Source organism: Balaenoptera physalus (assembly GCF_965194825.1).
Source record: "Balaenoptera physalus genome assembly, chromosome: 2".
NCBI classification, from domain to species: Eukaryota; Metazoa; Chordata; class Mammalia; order Artiodactyla; family Balaenopteridae; genus Balaenoptera; species Balaenoptera physalus.
The window spans coordinates 179,723,295-179,742,011 of record NC_138883.1 but is presented as its reverse complement, the minus strand read 5'-3'; the positions used below and the strand labels follow the sequence as shown (position 1 = coordinate 179,742,011).

Here is an 18,717-nt window from a genome sequence, read left to right as displayed (position 1 = left end):
TACCTTCGTTATCAGTAGCAGATGTAACATTTGTATTAGGAAAATGCCGTTCGGAAATGGGTGACTCTAGGTTCAAAATGCTTTTGTCTATTTTTGCTTAAACATGAATATAATACCACTTAAAAATGCCCTTTTTTGGGGGGGGGGTGATGGTGTAATAAATGTTTACTTGCATTACTTTCCCCAGGTATTACAGTTTTTGCTATGCTGGGATGTATAGTTCAGGGAGAGTCATTACAAACACAAACTTGAGGACAAAGGGACCCAAGATTTTCATTGTAATATATTACACAATAGTTCAGAATAATCAAATCACCCTCATTCTTCTAACTGGAACAGCTATGGTAATAACAGACTGTTACAAGATCTGTGTTTTCTGTTTTGAAAATAAACACGTAGGCTCAGCTCTATATTGCTGTGATGGTGGGGACTTTTACTTTTGGGAGTCTTATATTTTTATAAATGTCCCTTTGGGAAATAGTAATCCAGATGGGGGTCATCAAAAAGTAATTATTCAACCTAATGTGGATTTTTTTTTCTTTCTAGGGTAGGATAAAAAGCTTTTATAAACTCAAGTAAACTTAGTTTCTGCTGCCCTTAGAAGAATATTTTGTTCAGGCCTGCCTCAAAAAGAACAGAGCATGGCGTTATTACACATTGTGATGAGGGTTACAAACAGTTTTCGGTTATTTTTAATGTTATTTTTAAAGCAGCCTGAGAGGTAACGGGAGCTGTATGATATCTAAAGAGGAACGGGGACAGGGGAACAGAACCGCCATGCAAACGACGTGGTCACCCCCGGGACCAAAATCACTGCAGTAGAGCTCAGTGGTCAGGATGCTGAACTGAGCAGTGACGGGTCCTGTCTAGGCCTGCTGGTGGCTTTGCTTTTGAACAAGAGCAGAAATGGCAGAGCATCTGGGACCAAAGGGCTGAAGAGGATCAAAGTGCTAATGGTCATCACCTCGAAGCCACCCAGAGGTCCAGGGACAGGCTGAGAACTAGGAACGACCCTCGGCCGGGAGTCTGCTGGAGGGTGAGCTGAGCCCCTTCTTTCTGCAGAGCACGTGGGTCCCTCCTGTGCTGGGACCAGCACCTGCCACCGATGACCCAAATTAAGACACACAGGCTCCAAACTACAGCCTTAAGCAATGCAATCTTCAGGAGGGGTGTTTCTATCACAAGATAGTAAAAATACAGTACATAAACATGAAGCAAAGAAACCGTAAAGAAAGAGAGAGCAAACACTCTTAGGGTCTTCGATAAAAAGAAAAAATACCAGAGCTTGATGACTATCAGAAAGAAGAATGAGTATAGCATACAGAAAAGTTCTCATAAAGCCATTTCATGGAAATTTAAATGCAGAAGAATGGCATGTTCGCATGACTTAAATATATTTAAATGCCAAGCAGCTGCCATACATAATGTCCTGTAAATGTCATAGCCTGTTTTAAAAGTAAATAAGACACCTCAAAAATAAAAGAGAAACCATATTTGTTTTAATCATTAAAAATGACTGATTTAGAGAAATGGACGATGAATCCAGTATTATTTTTGGACTAAAAGCAATCCTCTGTAATTCCTGCTATTTTCTACCCTTTCACATACTTTCTGATGACCTTAGAGAGAAATATACTTTAACAACCAGTTGTGTACACTAATTTTAAAATAAACAAAAGAGAGACAGGGAAAAGCAGAAAGCTGTGCAAAAAAAGAGAAAAGAATCAAAACTTACATTTCTAGGACCAACCAGATCCACTTAGTCACACTTTTGGGTTTGGTGACGGGATATACTGTACATACTCAAAAGCGATGTAAATATTACATTCTCTCTAGACAACCAGAAATAGGTGATGAATGAGCACTGTGAAGAAGGTCATAGTCATTGCTTTGAATCAAAGGACTACACAAAAGAGCCTGGCTCTCATACTCAAGGGTAAACAAACTACATACTTTCATCATGAAAGCACAAAAAATTGCCCCCTTCTTTGGGTAATGACAGCCAGGAAAATCATAATTCCTTGCAAGATTCCCAAGCTCTCGCAGGCATGTGGCCCCTCCCCTCCCTAGTGGTGACTCTCCGTACTCAGAAGGGGGACGCAAAAGGGGCAGAACAGTTACTCACAAAAACTAAAGAGCTGGGAAGGCTCCTGAAACTACAGACGTGCCACAGCGTTGTTCACTGTATCCTCTGTTGTTTTAGAGGTCTGTCCTGTTAGACGCACACCCCGTTAAAGCCAGCAGGAGTGAGCCACTCATTACGCATACGGTTTGCACATGGGTCCAAAGCCAGGGGAGCTAAAAGCATCTATTGAACAAGGGAGGAGAAACCATCCTTCCCAGGCCACCACAATGGGAGCTGAACACAGGACGTTACAAACACGCAGGAAGAAGTGAGCCATTGTTCCATTCAGGCCTCAGGCAGCATTTAATCACACAGCCCTCAGCACAAGATGGGAAGAGGAGTTAGTCGGTCGGGCTTTTTAGAAAATATATTTCTCTTATTTTCCAAACTCTAAGTAACTGGATATATTATCCAACTGATTTTCAGCCTACTTTAGGAGACAAATACTGAACGATATCACTTATATGTGGAATCTAAAAAATAAAACAAACAAATGGGTACAGCAAGACAGAAGCAGACTCACAGACAGAGAGAACAAACTAGTGGTTACCAGTGGGGAGAGGGAGGGGCAGGGGAAACTGCTGTGTATAAAATAGATAAGCAGCAAGGGTCTATTGTACAGCTCAGGGAATGTGGCCATTATCTTGTAATAACTTTTAACGGAGTGCAATCTGTACAAATACTGACTCACTATGCTGTGCACCTGAAACTAACATAAATATTGTAAATCAACTATACTTCAATTTTTAAAATTGAATGATCTTCTTAGAAAAAAATAATAAAATCATGAGATTAATTGAAAAAAATTAAAAAATAAAAGTTATTTTATTAGATAGCTTATTGGATAATACATAATAGATTCTTATTTGGACAAAAGGATGCACAAAAATCCTTTCTTTCAAAGTGAAAGGCAAAGGAATCTGTATTTGTGCTAATTTATAGGACCCCCTGGAGAAGCATAAAGAAATGAAGGATGTGTAATGATGAAAATGCACTGAATTAATTATTCACGAGTAATTGTCATCATCATAAAAATAATTAGCAGGGCTAGGAAAAGCAGAAAGTGGGCCCAGAAATGAAAAAAAGATGATTATTTTTATACCAGAGGGAAAAAAAAGGAGGTAATGGGAGTTGTGTGGGGCAAGTGCTGAAAGCATCTGTCAAAAGGCTGCTTGAGAAATGGGAGTCCCAGTTTACGATTAATTGAAAAATTATTCAAATGGAAATTCCATGCTAACGTTAGCAGTCTTTAAGACAGAGAAAGAGAATAACCCAATTAGTTACTCAAATTCCTACAGCTGCTTTTAATGGGATTAGTGCCTTTTTTGGTTTATCTTGAATTGAGAAATTGAGTGCACCTGTTCACCGCTAATCAGTGTGAACTGCGAAGGGTGGGATTCACTTAATCATACTGTACCCCTCCAGCGGCGACGTGCAGCGGGGAGAGAGCAGACCTGGAGCCAGAGCTCGGGGCCTGAGTCCCCGTGCTGCTGCTTGTTAGCATGTGGGTTGGGGAAAGTCAGTTAATATCTCTGCGTCTCATTTTTTTTTCTCATCTGTAAAATAGATACAAAATACGGAATGAAAACCGTTGCAGAAGTTAGTAATAATCACTGCAAAACACCAGGCAGCCAGGAATTCTCAATAAAGAGCCGCTATAATTATTCCACAATTGCAAATCCTCTTTTTGTAGTGGCAGCAAACTAGGACGCAATGTTGAAGATTTACCCTGAAATGGAACAGATAATGAATAACACAACAATTCAAAATAGTTTTTTTTATTTGAATTGTCTCCCCTGGGTCACGGGCAGGCATGTTATGTCTCTGACACTCTAGTGTGGAAAATTCCCCAAAGGGCAAGACTGCATATTATGGAGACTTCAGTTTTGCAACGGCTTGGAGAAGGTCACTTAAGTTGCTTAGTAGCCATAATATGCAAAACATTAGAATGGTGTCTTCGAGGAGAGTGAGAATGCGCATACCAAGGCAAATTCCAGGATTATGTCAGCAACTGGTCTTTTGCTGTTCATTTCTGGGGTTGGCGCCCGTAGCTGTTATTGGGCCGGCAGCTTGCATGCGTTATCCACGCAGTCATATAGGTATGCTAGCGTGTTTACTCTTAATTGCTCGGAAAAAGTTTTAAATTGTGAAGATCTTTACTCAAGATAGAATATGGCATTTGGATCTGGGGGAACAGCTTTGGAAATGCCCAGTTCTTAAAAGACAGGTCTCTAATCTTTGTTATTAAAAAATCTCTATGAAGAGTTCACTGACTGATACAATTCCACAAGGAAAAAAATAACTACTTAAAACATACGTTACCTAAAAGACCTTAATTGTATCACTGCTTTATCCTAAACAGCTGTACTTGGTATCCTTAAATTGGAGTAAGAATATATAGGTTATTTCAGTACTCCTGATATCTTACAAAGAGACCAACATTTATTAAAAAGTTCTTCCCACTGCACAGCAGAATGGGAGAGATACGCAATTTCCCTTGGAATTTTTGTGCCATCTTTGGATGCCTGGTGCTTTCATGGAGAATGGATAACACCACTACAGTAAAGCTGAACTTATCCAAGTAAACACCAAATTTTTTTGAGTATCAAATGGAAAATTACACTTTGTACACAGCATTTTACCCTCCCCCCCCCCTTTTGGGGGCATAATTAAGGTCCGGGTCAACTTAACACAATTCACAGTGGTGACAACAATATTTATCAAGCATTTTGCAAGTCATAAATGTGCAATTAATCTCATTTCTTTTTTGTGCACACTTATATCATTTTCCCCATTTTACAACTGAGACTCAGAAAAGCTGACTGACAGGTCCGAGGCTAAACTCAGTAAACAATAGGGCTAGTACTAGAAGCCCAATCTTTTAATTTTAAGTGCAATAGTATGGGCTCTTCTTCATGGTGTCTTCATTTACTGCTTTACAGGTTCATTGGTTGGTTCAGCAAACATTTACTGAACGCACCCTAAATGTCAGGCACTGTGATAGGCCCTAGAAATACAGTAAGTCCCATACACACGAAAAAGTTCTGTTCCGAGAGCACGTTTGTTAAGTCCAACGAAGTTAGCCTAGGTACCCAACTAACAGTTGGCTCTACAGTACTGTGCTGTAATAGATTTATAATACTTTTCACACAAATAACACATAAAAACCAAACAAACAAAGAAAACATTTTAAATCTTACAGTACAGCCCCTTGAAAAGGACAGTAGTCCAGTACAACAGCTGGCATGCAGGGGCTGGCATCGAGTGAACAGGCCAGAAGAGTTACTGACTGGAGGAGGGAGAGCAGGTGGGAGATGGTGGAGCTGAAGCAGATCGTCAGCAACAGGAGACACCAGCTACATCACCGCTGCTACATCTTAGCAGTACCAGCTACATCACCGCTGCTTTTACACTTGCTTCCAGCCAACCTGGGCTTGAAATAAAGATACTGCACTACTGTGGTCTACACAGTCCTGTACAGTGAAGTACACAAAAGCACGACCGCTTGCAGAGGATGCACGCACGTGACAACTCACTCACGTGACCGGACACGCGAACACATGTTCGCATCTTTGAAAGCTCGCGACTTGAAGGTTCGTATGCAGGGGACATACTGTACGAATTACAGATGGGTCTCACCCCAAGCAACTCCCTGAGTAAACGACAAGAGCTCAGTGTCATGAGCGCTCCGGGGGCCCCGAGTGGGGCTCTGAGTGAGATGGCACCCTCTGGGGCGGCAGAGAAGAGGCCGTGGGCCAGGGCGTCCAGCAAGCACCCTCCTCCACTCACGCCAGCGCCCGGCCAGTGTCATCACCGCCTGAGCACCAGGACGCAGTAAAGACGGGAAAGCACCGGCCAAGGTAAAGATGAGCGGGGGCCACTGAGGCGAAGATGGGGAGCAGTGTTCCAGGTGAAGGGGCAGCTGTGTGAAAGGGCAGGGCGATGCCGGCACCTGACCTCTGTGGCAGATCTTTCTGTGCAGCTGAAACGAATGAGGCGTGCGAAGGGGCAGGTGAGAGATCAGCCAAGGCCGGGTGCTGAGGTGTTCCTGGGTTTGGGTGCCAGGAGAAGGAAGGTGAACTCCATCCTGAAAGGATGTGACATGATAGGACCTGGATTTCAGAACGATCCCCCTTGCCTTCGTGGAAGGTGAGATCGCGGCAGGAACTCAAGACAGGAGAGGGGTGGGGATGGAGGACGCAGCAGCGGGGACGCTCGCTCGGGGGCAGCCCTGCTGAAGGGGAGATGGGGCCTGGGAGCACGAGGCAGGAGCCTCTGCCGCCTCCGGCTCTGCCTCCCGTGACTGGGTGGGTGGTGATTCTGAGTCCGGAAGGGAGGAGGGAGAGCACGTCTCAGCTTGGAGGGCACGGCCGAGTCTGGCTGTGACATGCTGAGAGTAGGAAGTGCTTTGAGGGCCTTCGAATGTGGATGCCGACGAGCTCAGGGTCGCAGGCCGCCGCCCTGAACAAGAAGGGGCCTCAGCCTGGCCGCATTACGTAGCAACAGATTTAGAAACACGGTGGTACTACCTCGTCAGAGTACTCATGGTAACGTGGAAATCGACCAGCACATAGGTGAAAGAGGTATACAAATAAATAAATACGGATGGGTCTTACACGAATAATGTTTTAGCACACAGATCTAAATATTTTCCCATATGCTGGCTAATATTATCCAGCATGTGATTAAAAAGAGTGTCAAATACCAAAGTCTTGAAAGATGAATAATTTTTAAAACTTTATCAGTCACACCCTTTATCCATACTGCATTTGCTCTCAGAAGGAAATGTACACCCGAAGGGTGACAAGGAAAGAGTTTCCTTAAGTGAAGGAATGGAAAAGAGCAGAGCATGTAGCTGGCCCCCTGCCAGTCAGAGAACACGGAAAAGCTAGGAGTTTCAAGGCAAATCTCTACTAATCCACCTTTTACCAAAGTTCTCACTTAAAGTCCACCTTTTGACATGAAATATTTAATAGGAACTTTATTTTAACCACGAAGTGCCCTTAAAAAAATGTAACATCAGATTCCATACTAGGCTAAAAGAAGAACGTATTAGGTAAGTGAAAAGAAACATGTATTTTTAAAAAAAAAAAAGAAGAAAAAAAAGACTTGTGAAAAGCATAAAGCAGTTAATGAGGATTTCCACTGAAGACCGAACGTTAATGACAATGCAAAGTTTCTTTCCTATTGAGGACACACGCTTCTTAAAGAATGGATAAGTCAGTAAAGTCCATTTTCTAGTGGCGTATTTGGAGCCACAACTTTAATCTGTTGAAATGGCACAGAGACAAAAACCAAAATACAAATAAACAACAACAAAGAAACGTTTTCTTTTAGAAAGAAACTCCATTTAATTGGCTTCCACTCTCCTGGTTTAAATTCAGCTCCTTAAGGGGGGAATAACTCCCTTAGGAAGGCAGCTTTTTGTTGGGTATGTGCATGATGTTCATTTGTCTTGCATCTAAAAATTAGAACATAACAAGCTTCTAATCATCACTTGTTAATTTGAAACAAAAAGAATTCTTCTTTTCCATTGAAAGCAGACTGTACTAAAAAAAAAAAAAAAAAAAAAAGCAGCATTCTCCAAGGTCATATGCTGTTGGCAAAGCTCAAAAAACCCTTATAGTCCAACTTGCTTATGTTCAGCTGTGTTTACTTAGACTAAACTTGACAAAGTCTGCGTCTGATTATCCTGAGCAGTCATCTGCCCACAGATAAATAGATATTACACAAACTTCTGGAGGGAATGACATTTGGCCTCCATAATTTTGGAATAATTTACTACGTACCCTCAACTTAAAACACCAAAACGATCCGCAATATGTTTGGGGGATCGGAACATAAATATTTCATTTCACAGAGGGAGCGGTCTCCGTGACCTTCATGGATTTTAGGTGATTTACTAACGAAGTGGGGAACTGCTCTGGGAGGTGTGGAGCTGCTCTGTAACAGGCGATTTCGAGGCAACATTTATTTCAGACTTTTCAGTAACATCAAGATTTCAAGGGACTTCTGTAAACAAACTGTCACTTAAAGAAAAAACTTTCCATCAGTATTTCTGCATCAAGTCTCCAGAACAGAACATGCGTATAAAAATAAGAGTTAACTAAATTATTTCCAGAGACTACATGTTAGAGTAATGTTTACACTATTGGTAGAAAGCAAAAGCTCGGTGTTTTACCACTATTTCTTATACTAAATGCAAAATTTTGCTTTTGGAGTAATGTAAACCATTTCCATGGCAGAAAGTCTGTTCCCGATTACCTAAGAACTGATTCTGGCCCATCTTATTTACTTTGCTTGCTGTTATATTTACATAACAAAAGATAGACATACTTTCCTCTCCAAACTAGGATTGTTTCAAAGGTGGAAGTACTCATTATATCCCCCAGCGATCAATCAATGAACCAATCAATCAACAGGTCTTTACTGCATTTTGCTAACAGCCGGTAATACAGTAGTGAGCAAGAAGGAGATGCTTTCTGTCCTCTGAAGTTTGTCTAATGAGAAAAATGATACGTTGAACACATACTGTCATTTTCTAGGTTGTTCATTTTACTTTATACAATTAGGAAGCATGCTCCCACACTGAAACTAACACATTTTTCCCCTGACTCCTGTCTTACTATTGAATTAACCTAGGGATGGGGTCCTTCATTTGGAATTGGTGGGTGTGTTAAGGGAGCCTCAGATACTCTGCTGTGCCAGCTCCCTTCTAGCAGTTCTGGCTCTGTCTGTAATGGGGTTAGTTTCTGAGTGATTCATTTAATGCTCTCTATTTTGGCTTTTATTCTAATGTACTAAATTTGCTTTGATAAGCATTTGCGAAGTGAAATAATGTAAACGACGGTACTGCTGCTATTGGAGCAGCTGCCACTCATGCCTAATAAGCAAGGGTTTCCAAATTTCCCTGAAAGGACTGAATCCACTGATGGACCTTATGGCACATTCTCCCATTGTTTTCTCTCATGATGCGTTAGCTCTGTCGGGTCACAAAAGATGATTTTGCATGTATAAATAAAGAAGGAATATGTTTTCAAATGTGCATGCCTTTAAAGATCGTCTAACAAATCCAGAACACGTGCTGGAGACGGGAGTGTCTTCAGACTAGTATTTGTGAGAGAATACATTAAGGCCTCATTAGCTTTTAATGCAAAACTGCATCCACAATCATTCTAGAAAGGGCAGGTTCCTCAAATTCGACATATAGTCAGAGAAGGGAATCCAGGAAAATGAGGGAGTACGGAGCTCTCTTCCGAAGCCCAGCCACGTGACAAAGCCAGAGGCATCTCCAAAGCCACAGATGTACCAGCAAACCAGGTGAAGAAGGCTGCTGCAGCTTGAAAAAGTAACTTTACCACCTTAATACCTAGGTCCTCTGAGAGCTGTCTAAAAGAGGAAGGTAAGTGGTGTTAGGGAACAAAAGGGACATTCAAATGACCACACATTTTACTCTGCAAGCATGAAGGGAAGGAGCAAGTTGATACACACTTCAAGTAACAAAAACCCTTTGAGGAAGGGAGCTACTTGTGGGTGGCTTCCTACAAAGGAAAAGTACATTTGCAAATCTTATCAGATTGGACCAAGACACAACTCTGCACAGAAACTAATCCGGAAGCTCATTTTAAAAGGATACAAAACTCCTCCACAGCCAGTTACTGTACATGTGCGCAAGGCTATGGGGAGACGGCGTTACGTCTGACAAAGGAGCGCAGCCATCAGTATCTCTGGACACTCAGTTCATGCTCTAAAGCGCAGACTTCCACACAGAAGCAACATTTATAGTTACGGATCACTGGCCGCAATCAGTTTGCAGAAGAGCTGCAGTTGAATCAAATTTATACGGCCCTCTCAATGTTAACCAGAGTAGAAAAAAAAGGAAAGCTTTCACAACCAAAAATCCTGAAAAATTTCCTATATTTTCTGGTTTCATTTTTCCCAGAACTGAAACACCACAAAATAACACCACCTCAGTGCACTCACTTCCAGCTCAGTCAGGAAGTGCTGAGGTACATAAACATTTTTTATTTCACTTTTTTACAAGACGGTGACCAACATTTTCTTAGCCTTCCAAAAAGCTTCAGGTTTGGAATACATTTTGGTTAAATGTCAGCAAAGGAATTTGCTCATCACTCAAACAGCACTATTTCTTTCCAACCTTGGAGTATATGTAGGAACTGTGTTGTGAATGGAATTACAAAACAGCTCAGAGTCACAACGGGAAATCCAGTTCTACAATTCTCAAGTGTTCTGTAGGGAAGCATTCTGTACAGGAGAAAACAGGAATAACAAGGGACATTTATCCCCACAATTTATCAAGTGCTTTCACAATTATTATCAACAGCTTTGTGAGGTAGGGATTTCTTCTTTCCCTCATTTTATAGATACTGATATAAATCAGATAAGTTAGATGATTTACCTGGTGTTTCTTAGTTACTGGTAGAGAAGAAAATCTGAACCCAGATCTTTAAAGTCTCAAACCATAATCTGAAGGTACTATAATTGAAGCCCAAAAGCCAGCATCACAAGTAATGGGAAAACACTAGAAGTATTGCCAGGAAGGTCAGAAACAAGACAAGAATGTCCACCACCATTACTTGTGATACACAATTCAAGCAATAAGCCAGAGAAAAAATTCATGGCAAAAATTTCAGAAAGCAGGTAGAATCATTACTCTTTGAAAATAATATAATTGTATTACTGGAAAACACAAGAAAGTCAACTGAAAAAGCTACCAAAAATGATAAGCAAATTCATGGTGGTAGCAGAGTACAATATTAACATACAGAAAGGAATGGCTTTCTCATGTAAAAACAACAGTTAAAAAAAGTGATGGAAGAAAGGACCCTAATTAGGGTCTAGGACTAAATTTAACAAGAAATGTTCAAGACCTATTTGGAACATTTTAAACACGACTAATGGCCACGAAAGGAGACACGGACAGACATACTAAGCTTCTGGATAAGATGAGTCTATATCTTAAAAAAATCAAATTTTCTATAATTAATTCATAAATATAACACAATCCCAATAAAAATAACAAAACTTTTTTTTGAGGAGACAAGTTGATCCTAAAGTTAATAGTAGAAAACAAACAAGCAACAATAGCTAGAAAAACTATGAAAAAAGAAGACGGAGGGAGAATAAGCATAGCCAGATTTTAAACATATTCTAAAGCCTCAATAGTTAAAACAGTGTGGGATTGAAGCATGAGGAGAAACAAAAATCGAGACCAGAAAGATAAGAGAGACTCAACTTAAAATGTAGTATTTCCAACCAGGGAAGGAGGAGAAAGACAGATCAATAAACAGTATTAGAATAACTGGGTAGCTCTATGGAAAAAAATAAAATTGGACATTTTCTTCACACTATATTATACCATTTCTCAAGCTAAGATACATTCCAAAGAAATAAAATATTTAAGGTACAAATTGAGACTCACAGAAATACCAGAAGAAAACCTGGGATACTCCCTTTAGGGTTCTGAAGTGAGGAAGTTCTATCACTTAAAATCTAGCAGCCAAAGAAATATCAATAAATGTAATTACATTTTTTTCAAAGGCTACATGGGGAAAAATCAGAAGGAGAATCAGTTTTTCCACATCCTCACCAACACTTATTAATTTCTGTTTTTTGACAACAGCCATCTTAATTGGTGGGAAGTGGCATCTCTTCTTGGGTTGTTTTTTTTTTAATTGAAGTATAGTTGATTTATAATGTTGTGTTAGTTTCTGATGTACAGCAAAGTGATTCTGTTATACACATAGTTTTTTTTCATATTATTTTCCATTATGGTGTATTACAGGATACTGAATATAGTTCCCTCGGCTATACAGTAGGACCCTGTTGTTTATCTATTTTATATACAGTAGTTTGCATCTGCTAATCCCAAACTCCTCATTTATCCCTCCCCCACCCCCTTTCCCATTGGTAGCCATAAGTTTGTTTTCTGTGTCTGTGAGTCTGCTTTTGTTTCATAAATAAGTTCATCTGTGTCATATTTTAGATTCCACATATAAGTGATATATGATATTTGTCTTTAGCTTTCTGATTTACTTCACTTAGTATCATAATCTCTAGGTCCATCCATGTTGCTGCAAATGGCATGATTGCCTTCTTTTTTATGGCTGAGTAAAATTATATATTGTGTATATATACATACCACATCTTCTTTACCTGTTCATCTGTCGATGGACATTTAGGTTGTTTCCATGTCTTGGCTATTGTAAATAGTGCTGCTATGAACATAGGGGTGCATGTATCTTTTCAAATTAGAGTTCTCTCCAGATATAATCCCAGGAGTGGGATTGCCAGGATCCTATGGCAACACTATTTTTAGATTTTTAAGGAACCTCCATACCATTCTCCATAGTGGTTGCAACAACTTACATTCCCACCAACAGTGTAGGAAGGTTCCCTTTTCTCCACACCCTTTCCAGCATTTGTTATTTGTAGATTTTTAATAATAGCATTCTGACTGGTTTGAGGTGGTACCTCAACGTAGTTTTGATTTGCATTTCTCTAATAATTAGTGATGTTGAGCATCTTTTCATGTTCTTATTGGCCATTTGTATATCTTCTTTGGAGAAATGTCTAATAAGTCTTTTTTCCATTTTTAAAAACATTTTATTTTTATTTTTTATTTTTTAAATTTTTATACAATTTTCAAAGGTTACTTATTAATAGTTATTACAAAATATTGGCTCTATTCCCTGTGTTGTATAATATACACTTGAGCCTTACACTTAATAGTTTGCCCGCCCCCCCCCCCACTGCCCCTCCCCCCTCCCTTCTCCCCACTGGTAACCACTAGTTTGTTCTCTATATCTGTGACTCTGCTTCTTTTCTGTTATATTCATCAGTGTGTTGTATTTTTTAGATTCCACATATAAATGATATCATACAGTATCTGTGTTTCTTTGTCTAGCTTATTTACATCACATAATACCCCCCAAGTCCATCCATGTGCTGCAAGTGCCAAATTCCGTTCTTTTTTATGGCTGAGTAATATTCCATTGTATACATGTACCACATCTTCTTTATCCATTCATCTGTTGATGGACACTTGCCTCCATATCTTGGCAATTGTAAATAATGCTGCTATGAACCTTGGGGTGCATGTATCTTTTCCAATTAGTCTTTTTGGTTTTTTGGGGATATGTACCCAGGAATGGAATTGTTGGGTTATATGGTAGTTCTAGTTTTAGTTTTTTTGAGAAACCTCCATACTGTTTTCCACAGTGGCTGCACCAATTTACATTCCCACCAACACTGTCAAAGGATTTCCTTTTCTCCACATCCTCACCGACATTTGTTATTTGTGTTCTTTTTGATGAATAAAAGCCATATGATCATCTCAGTAGATGCAGAAAAAGCTTTTGATAAAATTCAACATCCATTTATGATAAAAACTCTCCAGAAAGTGGGCACAAAAGGAACTACCTCAACATAATAAAGGCCATATATGACAAACCCACAGCTCACATCATACTCAACGGTGAGAAGCTGAAAGCATTTCCTCTAAGATCAGAAACAAGACAAGGATGTACACTCTCACCACTATTATTCAACATAGTTTTGGAAGTCCTAGCCACAGCTATCAGAGAGGAAAAGAAATAAAAAGAATCCAAATTGGAAAGGAAGAAGTAAAACTGTCAGTGTTTGCAGACAGCATAATACTATACATAAAAAATTCTAAAGGGGGGCTTCCCTGGTGGCACAGTGGTTGAGAATCTGCCTGCTAATGCAGGGGACGCAGGTTCGAGCCCTGGTCTGGGAAGATCCCACATGCCGCGGAGCAACTAGGCCCGTGAGCCACAACTACTGAGCCTGCGCGTCTGGAGCCTGTGCTCCGCAACAAGAGAGGCCGCGACAGTGAGAGGCCCGCGCACTGCGATGAAGAGTGGCCCCCGCTCGCCGCAACTAGAGAAAGCCCTCGCACAGCAACGAAGACCCAACACAGCCAAAAATAAATAAATTAATTAATTAATTTTAAAAAAAAAGTAACAAATGTTCAAGTACAGTTGGTGTCTTTAAAAAAAAAGAGTATCTTGGAATTCTTTAAAAAAAAAAAATCCTAAAGATACCTTTTTCCATTTTTTAATTGAGTTTGTTTTTTGTTGTTGAGTTGAATAGTCTATATTTTATATAAAAATGGGGGAAAGAAAGAATTTACTTTCATATTTGCTCTTAAATATATAAAGATTCTCTGTAAGGATACATTAAAAAAAATACTTTAACAATGTACTTGGACAAAATCCCTCTGTTATATATCATATGGTATCCTGTATTTCTTTGTAGCATCTGGCACACTTCTTTGTTCAATACTTGCCTTCCACAATATGCTGTCTGTGATGTTCACTGTTTTACATCCAATATGTAGCAGAAAGGGTTCTCAATGATTTTTTGCAAACAGACTGACTAACTGATGGAGAGAGAGGAATGTATCACATCAGAATACATCAGGTTATTAGGATGCTAAACTGTCAGAACATAATAGCAGTCCCACTGGAAAGCAGGAAGAAAGATCCTGGTGAGTTAAGGGGTGGGCTCAGGGCTGCGTTATGTCCTGTGGGCTCTAGCGACTTCTGCCTTTGTGGACTCCTTCCTCCCTAAAAAACCTATCATACGTTCACTGTTATTATACTCATTTTTCTTTTGATTTTAAAAGAAATGAAAATGGAAGCATTAAATTAAAGTGGGCTGCGCTACTGTGTGCAGCTACTCTTTCCTGGATGAGGAAAGAGTAGAGGAATGGGAGGGATTCCTCGAAGAAAGCAGGCCTAGGATGCCCAAGGCTGTGGTCCTGGGGATGAGAAGGCAACGTGAAGAGGCAGGAGCCCAGCACGCGTGAAGAGACACAGAAGGAGCACAGAGACCCAGCCGTCTGGAGCTCACCTCCCCGCTTCCGCACCACGTTTCTCTGCCCTCTCTGACAAATACGCCACAGCAACCTGGCGACCACCGCATTAAATATGGGCTAGACCTGCAAAACTAACTTAGGTTTTGAATTTCAAAAAAAAAAGAAAACAGAACTTTCTTCCCGCCCTACCCTAAACGTTCCTCTAGTTAATCCACTTGTTTTTCAAGGGAAATTAATTTTTTTTAAAACCATGTTTTTCTAAATGAAAGCTTATATCCTATTTTTTTTAAATTCATTTGAAAGTACAGTGACTCATGTCATATGTGTACAGATTAAGTTAAACTGGCCTCTGCACCATTCTATCAGAAATGAGCAGGTTAAACCAATGGCAACTCTGTGCCCTTAAAAAAATGGGAAAGTGGATGATGCCAGCCTTCATAAAATTTTTAAATAACGTTTTCCTACATTCTTTCCCTGAAGAGGGAAACTATTACCACTCTTCATTGATTTAAAGAAAAATTTTTTTAAAGCTTAAGAAATACTTCCAACCAGAGAATATTAAAGAATTTAACAGCTGGTATGGCATGTACACCAACCAATTCGAAGACATGTTGGCTGTAAACACGGGGACACTGGTGTGCACTGTCGAATACTTAACACCTGCTGTAGGAAACGCTTTGCTCCCAACTTCACATGCTTTCTCCCCTGACTCAGTTCACTGACCGTCACAAGGTCTTCAATTATCTACCTGAACCTATAGAACCTATATTTTTCTTGTGCACCATTTAGCTATGCATTTCCGTACTTCTTTAACACACACATGAAACCAACTCTACACCAGATATGTTGGGAGCTGGAGATGAATGAGACAGAATCTATACTGTAGGGAAGTCAGAATCTAAGGAGAGTAGCAAACTACTTCTGTTCTTCACACTGATTTCTGAGGTCTGGTAACAACAATAAAACAAAGGTGAGCTGGCACATGAATATGGCTCTAGGCCACATGCATGAAGGACCCTGAAGACAGCAGGGTTTCCCGAAGGTCAACTCCACACCTTCGAGCTGTAACGAGGAGGCCTTTCAACCACTTGCCTCCTACCACCACTAAGGCACTGTTTTCCAACAGGATTATACTGCACGCCACACATGCAAACTGCATAAGCAATGTTAAACTGTCTAGTAGACACGCTTGAGAAAGTGAAAGGAAAAAGAAAACACAGATTTAATAAAATATCTTCTTTAACTCAATTCAGCCAAAATATTATCATTTCAGCATGGAAACAATATAAAAATTACCAATGAGATATTTCCCATACTTTTCCCGCCATACGTGTTGACACATCTTACTTTGGACTACTCACATTTCAAGGGCTCTGTCACCTCACGCGACCAGTGGCTGTCTTATCGGACAGCACAGTTCTAAGCGACTCTACATAGAATGGACACCTGAGCTATTCCCTAAATCTCATAGGGATAGAGTGAATTCTGAGGAATCTTCAAAAGTACAGAAATGTCCGCAGTTTCCTATAGAATTCCTGTGAAAGCAGAGATTCCTAGAATCGTCCTACGATGAAAAAGTTGAAGGTAAGGTAGGGCTTGATTTGTGACCATGTATTTTGCTTCGTATTCTTAAACTCTGGCTTAAAGGAACCTCTTATTCTGGATTCACTACTAATTGGTCACAAAGACCAGATTCCCCTCTTGCCAGTTTACCTTAGTCTCCGTATTAGCATAGAAGGGGCTACTTCTTGATGCTTCTGACTCAACACACTTCAGTACATTCTTCTTCCCTTAAAGGCCCATCTTGTTCATGGGGCCCTGGGAGAAGACTGGACAAACTTATAAAAGACTTAAACTAAATCCCACAGTAATCAATAAGAATACTAGTCGAAAGACTCACCAGCACTACTCAACATGGGATCCACAAATCCCTTCAAGAGCCCATTCAGGCCTAACTGGTCAGTAACCCCTGGCATTTGACGACCCTCTGACCTTTAGTAGGCAGACCCTGATCCAGAAATAAGAGTCATTGCCCTGCCACCCTCCGAGTTTCCCCTCTTCCCCCAGCTCTCTCCTTTTCAATTCCATCAACTTTCAAAGGTCCTTTTCCCCACAGCACTATGACGTTCTCTTGTATCTTTCTCCTCTCGATTTTCTTTGCTATTGTTCATTGTTTCTTTTATCTTTCTATCTCTGACATCATTATTTCTTATACCTGGCATGTAATCATATTTATACTTAATATCATTGTTCTGGATTATTCTTTCTCAAAATCAGATTCTCTAACTCTTTATCAAAATATATTTATCTGATACGTAGTCAAATATTAAGATAGCCCTTCCTTCCCAGGAAAGAAATTTATATATAAATTGTCCCAAGTACCCAAATTTAAATGGTCAGTGGTTAAAACAAAGCAGTGGACCCAGTGCCTTTTAACCCTGGCTGAGTCTTTTTATGAAGGCAGGAAGGACTTGCAGAGGCCAGTCGAATCGTGATAAGCTGGTTAGACAAGACAAAACGTGTCTGAAGCTGCTTCTTTGGTTTAACACTCATGCTGCTTCCTCCCAGCCTTCCTCTGATTGATCAGGGAGTGGACTGAGGCATCAGGGACCACAGGCGGTGCCCACTGCTGGAAGGAAGCACGGACAGGGCGCCATGTCCAGTTTTAGGGTTTCCACCTCTGCAATGCAACTTCAGAATTGCAGTGGGTACAACAACATCTCTGGTCTATCCCTAGCTCCAGATCTCTTGTCAGTTTCTTAACATTTGTGTCCATCAGTGATATTTCCAAGTCATATCACGGTACTGAAGAGGGAGTTTCCTTCAGAAATATGATAAATTCTAGCCCAATCACATCACTGCTTTCAAGTCGGATGAAAATCTTTTGGGACTGCTCAATCACAACTAAGAACAAGACCATACAGGCCAGAATACCTTGAAATAGAGGGAGACCTCAAGCAGCGGTACTTTGAAATCACAGACCAAGGAGGGGAGCTCCGTCACTAGGGAAAAGAATTCATCTCTCAGAATAACATAGTCTCAAATTTAAATCAAATGAAAGAAATGCTCTAAAAGACTCCTTTCCTAAAATCACTGTACTTTATTATGCAATTTTTTGCCAGTTTCTATTCCTATACCATGTTCTTCACTTTTCCTGGGAGGGCTGCACACCGTCTCCCCACCTAGATACGACCCTGCGGCGGTCGTGAAAGTGCTCTGTGCCCAATCACTCCCTCTGCCCAGAGAGCAGCCCCGATTAGGTCCTAAACTCACACGGCCCCAAGAAGACCAGAAACCCAGAGCTACCTCCAAACGGGGTTCCAAGCCTAGGGGGGTTTCAGGAAATCTTTGGAACCCCTAAAATAACAGGTATAACTGAAGAAAGTAAGTTGCCCTTTAATATCACAAATGTCTTATAAAGTGAAGGTTATGAACTAGGAGGCCCTTCTGATTTTCTCAGAACCTCGGGAGTGGGTTGAGCGCACGAAGTAGGCCTGGGACAGAGTTCTGTAGTTGAAGCAGGAGAGAGCTGGATGACAGAACACTACGTGGGAAGAACATGGAGATTTTGGAGCAACGGGGGAATTAGGTGGTAAGCAGGAAAGGACGGTAGGGGGAAGCGTGGAGCTGGGAGAGTCTGTGCTGCTGTGGGGACCACGTGGGACAGAGCGGGCAGGGAAGAGTCCCAGGCGAAATGGCCCAGGGACGCTTAAGGACAAGGACACGCAGC

General features: G+C 40.7%; 1 protein-coding gene across 10 annotated transcripts in view; it reads right to left on the bottom strand.

The window, feature by feature from the left end:
• Positions 1 to 18,717, bottom strand: part of MKX (mohawk homeobox) — an 85,067-nt gene that overhangs the window by 34,109 nt on the left and 32,241 nt on the right. The gene's annotated exons all lie outside the window — the stretch shown is intronic.